The 9,770-nt window shown below is 35.6% G+C and overlaps 1 non-coding gene across 1 annotated transcript; it reads left to right on the top strand.

The window, feature by feature from the left end:
• The first annotated feature begins 2,723 nt into the window (after positions 1–2,723).
• LOC122805083 lies at positions 2,724–2,919 on the top strand. The gene has a single exon (XR_006365302.1). It is a non-coding gene; the product is annotated as a U2 spliceosomal RNA (small nuclear RNA).
• Positions 2,920–9,770: the final 6,851 nt, after the last annotated feature.

Consider the following 9,770-nt stretch of genomic DNA (forward strand, 5'->3'; position numbering starts at 1 on the left):
CATATGGCTATGAGAGATGAACGTATCTCTCAACTTTTTCTTCCAGAGTTAGGTTAGGCCAGCCTTTTAGGTTCTCTGGGTTACAAAACTGATAAATCAGTGATCAGAACCCTGCTGGAGTCAACAGCTGAAGGAACTTCTATAGCCAGATCAGAACCCTGCTGGAGTCAACAGCTGAAGGAACTTCTATAGCCAGATCAGAACCCTGCTGGAGTCAACAACTGAAGGAACTTCTATAGCCAGATCAGAACCCTGCTGGAGTCAACAGCTGAAGGAACTTATATAGCCAGATCAGAACCCTGTTGGAGTCAACAGCTGAAGGAATTTCTATAGCCAGATCAGAACCCTGCTGGAGTCAACAGCTGAAGGAACTTCTATAGCCAGATCAGTACCCTGCTAGAGTCAGCAACTAAAGTAACTTCTATAGCCAGATCAGAACCCTGCTATAGTCAACAGCTGAAGGAACTTCTATAGCCAGATCAGAACCCTGCTGGAGTCAACAGCTGAAGGAACTTCTATAGCCAAATCAGAACCCTGCTGGAGTCAACAACTGAAGGAACTTTTATAGCCAGATCAGAACCCTGCTGGAGTCAACAGCTAAATGAACTTCTATAGCCAGATCAGAACCCTGCTGGAGTCAACAGCTGAAGGAACTTCTATAGCCAAGTACTGCGTGGCAACGTTTTCTTCACTTTTCTTGTCCTTTCATCGCTCTATGTTCTGGTTCTAATACAACATTTCAAAAATACATAACACAGAAATGTGGGTACAAATAGTCTTTTAAGATCAAGCTTACTGAGGTACTCTGTAGAAAGATAGCCTGAAAAGTAATTTTGTTATCATGTCAATTTATAAATTGAACCATGCTATTTGCTGGAACAGTGAGCAATCATAAAATAAAAGTACATACAGACCAACTGTAGACAATGGTTTGCAATATTCTAGCAAATACATCATGAAATGGTGCTGCTGCAGGTACAGTCTGCTGACATGTTCATCAATGTGCATTTTTGGAGCAGTAAAGCATTTGTTTCTAGATGCATTTTCCTCATGTTCCTGTCAGCTATCAAGCCTCCTCCTATCAGAGTCGAGCCAGTTCATTCGGCAGCAATAGTGAGAAAAGTCCAGATCTACTAGGGTGAGAGCTGTCTGGGGTGGTTGTCATTCAGACACTCATCAGGATGTTTGTGCTCTTACTGATATCCCAGCAATAACAGTATTGGTGCAAGTCGCTAACCCCACCCCTAAGTGGGGAGATGGACTGCTTGCATCACTGGGGAAACTCACAATACCCTCACCCTTTGACTGCATATACTCACTAATGAAGGCTACCACCAGGAGACATGGTGAGCCGTAAACCCTTCCTTTGCATGCCTACTGCAATGCCACTTATTCTCCTCTAAAGGATTATGGCTGTGTGTCTCCTGCTCCACCCCATCCCCCTCCTTCCCCAGCATGGGCATACCTTATCCTCCCCTGCCAGTGTCATCAAATATCCAAACTGCTAATCCAACTCACATGACCAGGGCTATGGTCAAGTCATTATCTATCTGCCCCCACTCACGCTGGCTAGTGTCTTATATTTTTGGTAAAATATCTGATTAATTAAGTTTTTTTTTTTAATTTTCTTAAATTTGCTTTTCCTTTTAAAGTTCACACCACAAATATTGTTCATAATGTTAAACTACAAACACTAGTGCTCTTTCATAAGGGTTTAATTTCAGGTCCCTAAATAATCCTGGGTAATTACCCACATAACCAAGGCAACGAATGCATCACTTATTTTATTATTCTCTTTCAGTACATTTATAATATAAACGTTTAAGAGTTCTTGAGAATGTTCATGAGGTAGTAACAGCTGATAATGTTTTAAGCTCATTGCTTAATAACCTAAAGCCACATGAATGTGGAATATGGCTAAGTTTCACTTTTCTCTAAGGCAATATACCTTGTTCACAAATGTCAGTGACGTTAAGAATGTTCTTGTTCATTAAAGCCAACACATAATGACTTACTTATGTTCATTTCCTGTTCTGAGATAAAGTGCCTGCTTTTAATCTAAATGTTGTTTATTTCAGTTTGCTTAGTAAGCTAATTACTCAGAATCTGATCCTTATATATATTCAGGACAGACAGTGAGAAAAAGAATCAGAGAACAAATGCTGGGGCAACTTTTCTCTCAAGATTGTTAATCGTGTTTTAACGTCTGCCCTTAAGACTGTTTTAGTTCATATTTCAGGTTGAGTTTCAAACACAAACTGAGGGTATGATTTAATTTCTTCAGGTGCGTACACAGGAACTCCTTCAATCCAGGCAAGCATTGTTAAAATGTATCCCAGTTGTTCTTTATGGGCTTTGGTTATATGATTTTTTTTAGGATTTCTAGAATATAGACCACATCAGTTTTATATGTTTCCTTGATTTTGTGCAGGGATTTTTTGTTACATTTTTACATCCTGAATGTGTGATTTAATACAGAAAGTCAGTTATTATGAGGTTTCTGTCTGATACATTTTTTTTTTCAAAATATAGTATGGAATGATTATGCTAGAACTTTGAAGGCACAGATATTGTTAAGTATTGCTGAATCTTCTTAGAATATGGTCACATTCATCTACTGATGAGACACATAGCTTTAGTAAATATTAGCCTTTATAAAGTAAATACTACTTTTGCTATCTACTAACTGGGCAGACTAATGAGCCCAAAGCTTATTTTCATCTATCACTTCTTGGCCTTTTCGCTCAGACCAAGCATAGTATCTGTTCTTATCAGCTTAATGTCTAAATCACTTCCTTTATTTATGTTAGTGCTTTGACTACCTTATCACAGGATACAGAGTAAATTGCTTTGGTACTGAACTGTTTTGATTGTTGTTTAGGTTAATATTCAAATATCATTCAAGACAAACAAGATGCACTTTTGTTTTTTATACACAGACACTTTTTCACATCCAATCATTCATCTAACAATTCTTCAAGCCATTCATCCATCCAGTTTCAAATCCTGCTTTATTCTAGTCAGCGTCCCAGGGAAAACAAAGCTTATTTTGCCAAGCAATGAGTGCAACAGACAAACCAGTCTTTGACAAAGCACTGGCCCATCAATGAATGCACATATTGAGTATTGCCATTTCACCTACCCACAAGTCTTTGGGATCTGTGAAGAAACAAGGGATGTCCGAGAAAAATAATAAGGATACAGGGCCAACATTCTTACTCTGCCCAAAATGCACACCAGCTGGAAAGCAAATAGGAATACCAATTACTGTGAGATACCAGCTGTAACCACTGTACTATTCCGCCAGTTATGCAGCAGTTAAATCAATAAAAATACAGCACTGGTTATTCTAACTATGTATAACTTTAAATAACAAAGTCAACGAAAGAAACCTGAAGAACTGCAATAGTTAGATCTTTTCTTAAATTATGATGGTTGCAATAAAAAGGTTCCTCAAACAAAATTTAAATACAGAATATGTAAATTGTAATTCCATCTTTTATAAGATATTAGTGAGACAGCACAGTGGTGTCAGGTGCTTACCTTAATAGTATATGACTGAAGTATCCCTGCCTTCAGAGCAACTCCAGAGGAACTAGACCCTTTAAAGGCATCCACACTGGCAAAAAAGTCTTGGCAAGACATGCCACAACTATAGAGCTGGGACCAGCCATAAAGATACTTGTGTGCAAAGAGTGCACAATTACACCGAGTGTGCTCAGATCAGAATCTGAAAGACATGTGTGTGGATATATATATATATATATATATATATATATATATATATATATATATATATATATGATTTTTATTGCAGCTCTGCATTTGAATTTTCACCACCCTGGTTGAAACATTATGGCTAAAAATATTTGATGAGAGATAAATCATGATAAACCTAAACTAATTTTTGTGCCTCCTACATATGTTCCTTTTTTGTGGTGGACAGGGAGTATACTGGCAGTAGTTCTTATGTGATACAGTGTCTGACTTCTCTATAATAACCTTTGTGGCTTTCACAGCTGTTGTTCACTGTCAAAAACAATGTTAGTAGGGCTTAAACATTCTGGTTTGGAGTGGGTATTATCAGGGGAGTAGCTAGCTATTCTGGTGACCAGGCCCATTCCCTCCTCTAAAAAGCTCTTCCGACCTGAAGAGCAAAGTTAAAAACACTCCCTCTCTCCTCTTAAACTGCAGCAAACTGCTTGCTACATTTGTAGGTATCAAGTGGTACACTGATATCCTTGGAGTGACATAAACATGCCTTTTATTATTAGATGGGCTACAGAGTATGCTTTTTGACATTAGTAAGGGAACACAGAAATCAAAGTTTAAAATGCTATCAGTACCTCAAATTATGTAATATCAGTGCCATTCATATGATATATTTTATATTGTAATTGTAGTTTATACACCTTTTGCCAAATTTCATGATGCATTTATTGACATTAAAGGCAAGGTTATTACTACTGCACTAACTATGAATTTTTGCATAGTTACCTTGCAGAGTTTTGTCATTTACTGAAGTAATTATCTTATCAAATATACAGTCATCAACAAATCTAGACAGTGAAAGTCCATTCTCTGCTATTATTTGTAATAATAGCCTGCAAAGGAGTGCCCCCAGTACAGAAATGCATGTGACTTGCTAATGGTTAACTCCATAAAGATGGAGAGGTTTGTCTGTCATTCCCCTATATGAAATAATTAAATATAATGCTAAGATTAGCAGTATGCGCTGTCAGGTTTCATTAAGAATGACTTGATGTTTTAGCATTAATCTGGAAATTTAGAATAAAAAGCATTGATTACTTGATCGAGTTGTCTATGTAGGGAGCAGGGAATCTGAGAGGGCTGTTAAAACAAATAGGTTGATTAATGAACATGCAAGGAATCGGTTAAATTCATGTTTGGAAGTTAACATGGTGCAGAATCTACGAATGTAACAGTATATTGCTAACTGCAAAAAAAAAAAAAAAAAAACCTTAATAGTAGAACCTTATTGTTGTGATTGCCTAAGTGCAAAAAAAAGTGTGTGTGTGTGTGTGTGTATATATATATATATATATATATATATATATATATATATATATATATATGTGTGTGTGTGTGTGTGTGTGTGTGTGTGTGTGTGTGTGTGTGTGTGTGTGTGTGTGTATAGATGTATATGTGTGTATACATATGTGTCTGTGTGTATAAATATATATATATATATATATATATATATATATATATATATATATATATATATATATAAAATATATATATATATATATATATATATATATATATATATATATATATATGGGTGCACTTTAGATGATCGAGTTGCTCAAATCTCGGAATGCATATGGTCGAGACCATATGATCAAGTTTCAGAAACTCAAACATCTGAAGGGAGTTAAAAAATACATATACATTCTGTACAAACCTTCTGTAATTGATGTTTTTTTTCTGTATAGTTTATGATACAATGCCTCACTAATCTTTGCAGCTGTTTGCAACTTATGCAGCTTTCTGTATTGTCTTCACTGTAACCATACTGCTTCTTCCTTTTAAATGCTGTATATACTTGCTGCTACAATGTTATAACCTTTTATTTGTAACTGTAATTGGAGCTTTTCTCCCCTGGCCTCCACTGAAAATGGATCACTGATCCAGTGGACATTCCCAGTCACCAAATATCAATAAATAAATAAATAAATATTAAAATTATGGCGCCGTTGAATTAACATGGGAGACGAGATCACAAATGAAAAAAACTAAAATGGGTAAGGAGAAGAGAAGGAAAAGATCATTAGGTGGCAGGAGATCACAAATGAAAAAAATCACTTCAGGAATACGAGGGCATCAAAAGGTAGGAATTAAAAAGATGATATGTAATTCCAGAAACCTAAGCAATAAAATGAATCCACTGCATGAGGTACTTACAGGAGGAAGGATAAAGGAGTCATAAATGAAACTAAACTATGGTGTTACATGGTTTTAAAATGTTATAAAAGGACAGGGAAGCTAACAGAAGGAAGTGTGGTGTGCTTCCAACACGTGGTCGGGTCCCGAGTGGAACTCCAAGTGATTAACTATAGCACACAGACCAACAGATGTGTCAAAAGGGTCTTACCTACAGGTTTTCACTGCATGAGTGGTTGAGCAACTTAAGTGAGAATATTGAATGTCCCAGTGAGTTTTGCCATAATGTATTGCACTGTACAGTAAACTCTCAGTGAACCAGAACTCAAGCAACCAGAAAAAAAAAATCGAAGAAATACAGTACATTTTTCATGTGTTGCACTTTCTGTTTCCCCCTGCAGAAACATATGTTAAGTTTTTAGAGTTTTAAAGTTTTAAAAAGGAAGACAGGAATATATTCCCTCTTTCCCCAACCTAAGAACAAGTCAAATCAAAGAAATAGTATAGGGCACAGTATTAGTCAGGCCTATTTTTAATAGTAATTCTCAAGCAACCAAAGTGTCCTTATATACTGCAGTTATTACTGACCTTGTGGTCTTAATCATAGCACTACTACTGCCCTCCTGTCCTTCACCCATACTATTGCAGAAGCCCTAGACAATAATAAACTAATCTCCTGTCTTTTCAATGACCTTTCCAAGGCCTTTGATACAGTCTTCCATCCCCTTCTGCTATCAAAACTAGTTATGCTCAATCTATCCTCCTCTTCCCTTACCTGGTTCTCCAGCTACTTCTCCTGTAGACAACAATCTGTGAAATGGCTTTTTTCCTCTTCTCCATTCATATCTGTTCCAATAGGTGTACCCCAAGGCTCCATCCTGGGTCCCCTCCTCTTCAAAGTGTTTACTAACGACCTCCACACAGCCTGCCAGCAATCATCCCTCATCTAATATGCTGACGATTCCACTCTCATCTCCATCTCTGACATCTCTGAACTTCACACTTGCACACAACAGGTCTTCCTATCTACCAAACAATGGCTAACCAGTAACCTTCTCATCCTTAACCCTAAAAAGACAAAACTCTTACTCTTTCTTACCCGCTCAATCTCTCTCCACAAATCATCATTTACAATCACTTCCTCAAATAACACTACTATCAAACCAGAAACCCACACCAAACTCTTAGGTGTAATCATTTACGATGAGCTTAAATTCAATATGCATATACTTCAAAGCATAAAAAAGACACACCAGAAACTGGGCTTACTTTACTGTAACAAAAGATTCTTAACAACTAGCACAAGGCTCTCCCTTGCCCAAGCCTATCTCCTACCCTCCCTCAATTATGCAGCCCCTGTATTCACTAACCTTCAAACTACAACCTTAAATAAACTCCAACAAACATATCATAAGATAGCTAGATTTGCCACTAATGCCCCATATAATGCACATCACTGCCGATCTTTAAATTCTCTCCAATGGCTTGAGTTCCGGCATGTACCTCTTCCATCCCAACTTCAAATGCTACACACCATTCTTTACAAACCTTCCTCCTGTCCTGTTCTCACTTCTCTCATCTCTTGCTATTCTCCAAGTCGTACTCTCCACTCCTCTAATCAACTACTACTCCATACTTACCAACCCAAAAAAAATAGGAAAACTCCTATATAAAAATTCAACTACCCAAACTTGGAACAATATTCCCAAAGACTTACGTGCCATCATCCACCCATCCAGCTTTAAAGAAAAACCTAAAACTCATCTACTTAACACTAAGATCTGTCCCTGCCAAGCCCCAACCTAAACTGTCAACACTGCTCCCTTATCTACCCTACATACAATCTCAATGCCTCAAACACAAACAAGTTATTCTACTCTCTATACCTCTCTCCTAGTGACTAATCTACTTTTTGTAAATATGTAAATAAACTGTTGCCTCTGAATTGCAATTACATATACTCTGTATTATATATACTTTGTATTACCTAGTTCAAAACCTTAAAAACTTCTTTCTATGTAGGACTGACAAAAAGAAGGTTACGTGATCGTATATATGACCATCTATACAATATTCGTAAACAAGATGAGACCAACGCATTGGCCAAGCATATAAAAGATTATTCCACACATTACTTTACTTTTAGAGTGCTGCAAATACTATCAAACAATAAGAGGGGGGGGGATGAAGATAATGCTTTAGCCATGGCTGAATTACACTGGATATTGAAGTTAGCAGCCCATCTACCTCCTGGCATAAATAATTATTTATCTATTAAACCAGTCCTAGTAGGGAGGAAATAATAAGATCCTCACATTCTGTTACCAATCAACTTGACTATGTTCTTGTTTGATATTATTTTTCACATGATACTCTATGAATCCGATGACCATTAAATGTTATAAAAACCTATATTTATAATTGGGATTCATGGAGTCTATGGACATATATCTAGCTTGTGTCTGTTTATGACTTTGCATATGCTATTATCATGATTGTGCACTCTGTAACAGAAATCAAATAGTTATATATGCTTTAATTGTATAGCATATTGATATGCTTATATATATTTAAAAAATTTTTTATATATATATTTTTTATATATTGGCATATATATGTAAAAAACTTATTTGCAGCTTAATAATACTATGAATTATAGTATTTCAATACTATTCTCATTTATTAGTATATTTGTTTTATGAGCAGTCTATAGATGGTAAATTATAAATTTATGCAGTTTAGTTAGGTAGGTTTTTGTATATCAAGAGCTTATTTATTAATTTATAAATATTTATAAAAATATATATGGAGTTTCTAGATAGGACAAACTATATAAGAAATTCTATTAATTAAATGCATAATAGATTATTTTTAGAGGTCATATATTTTTATACTTATTTTTTAAAACACATGGAAGAGTATGTGAATTTGTTTATTTTAGTTTTATATACTAAGAAACATCAACAGCTATTATTGCAAGAATGATTGAATATGTCCGTTAGTTCCACAGTTAGACATACTCATATTGATGTTGTATACTGATGTTAGTAGCTGTGATACGTACGTATATGTTTTCGAAAATATATTTTACATTTAGGTTTTAGGTGTATGATTTTATCCTGCAGCACAGAGGACTATGTTTAGAAAAAAGGTGCTACGGAATGTAGTCTCGTTCGTACCATGAATATATGTGATCGTTCAATTGGAACGATTTTTCTGGATGCAGGAACACATGTCTTGTAAGCATATTGTTGGCTAGAGTTCTTTTGAATAAATTAGTGTAGTTTCATTCAGTTAACATGATATTAGGACATTTAGAATGTATTTATTAAGATGATAAAGGACTGTCTTTAGTATTTTAATAACAGTCTTTTGAATAATGTTCAGGGATGAACGGCAACTTGGTTGGTCAATTTTTTAACCATTATAATTAATGGAATGGGTCTGTTAATTAGTGAAGTTAGTTTTTTAATTGTGTTTAGTTAATGCTTAATTACATAATGATCCCGCCAAAAATGTATATTTAAATGGAAGTTTGCTTGTACAATTTTATCTGAAGAAGCGTAGCCAGCACTACACAAAAGCGTTCATCTCATCCTGAATAAATTTGCCTTGATTTTTACATCGTGCCTGCTTATTGGATTTCTGTTTATCTAAAGAAGGACTACATCATGATTTTACCTCTCATTGCTTTTATTTCCTAGTTCAAAACCTGTCTTACTGTTCCACTTTTATTAATTAAGCAGATTGGTCTTACATTGTCAGGTTTATATCTTTTTCTGTATACTGTGTTGTTAAATTGGAGCTTTTCTCCTTGGGTCTCCACTGAAAATGGGCCACAAACAGCTGGACTAACTCGGTTA

Source organism: Protopterus annectens, chromosome 6.part0 (genome assembly GCF_019279795.1).
Source record: "Protopterus annectens isolate FY-2018-M chromosome 6.part0, PAN1.0, whole genome shotgun sequence".
Classification (NCBI taxonomy): domain Eukaryota; kingdom Metazoa; phylum Chordata; order Ceratodontiformes; family Protopteridae; genus Protopterus; species Protopterus annectens.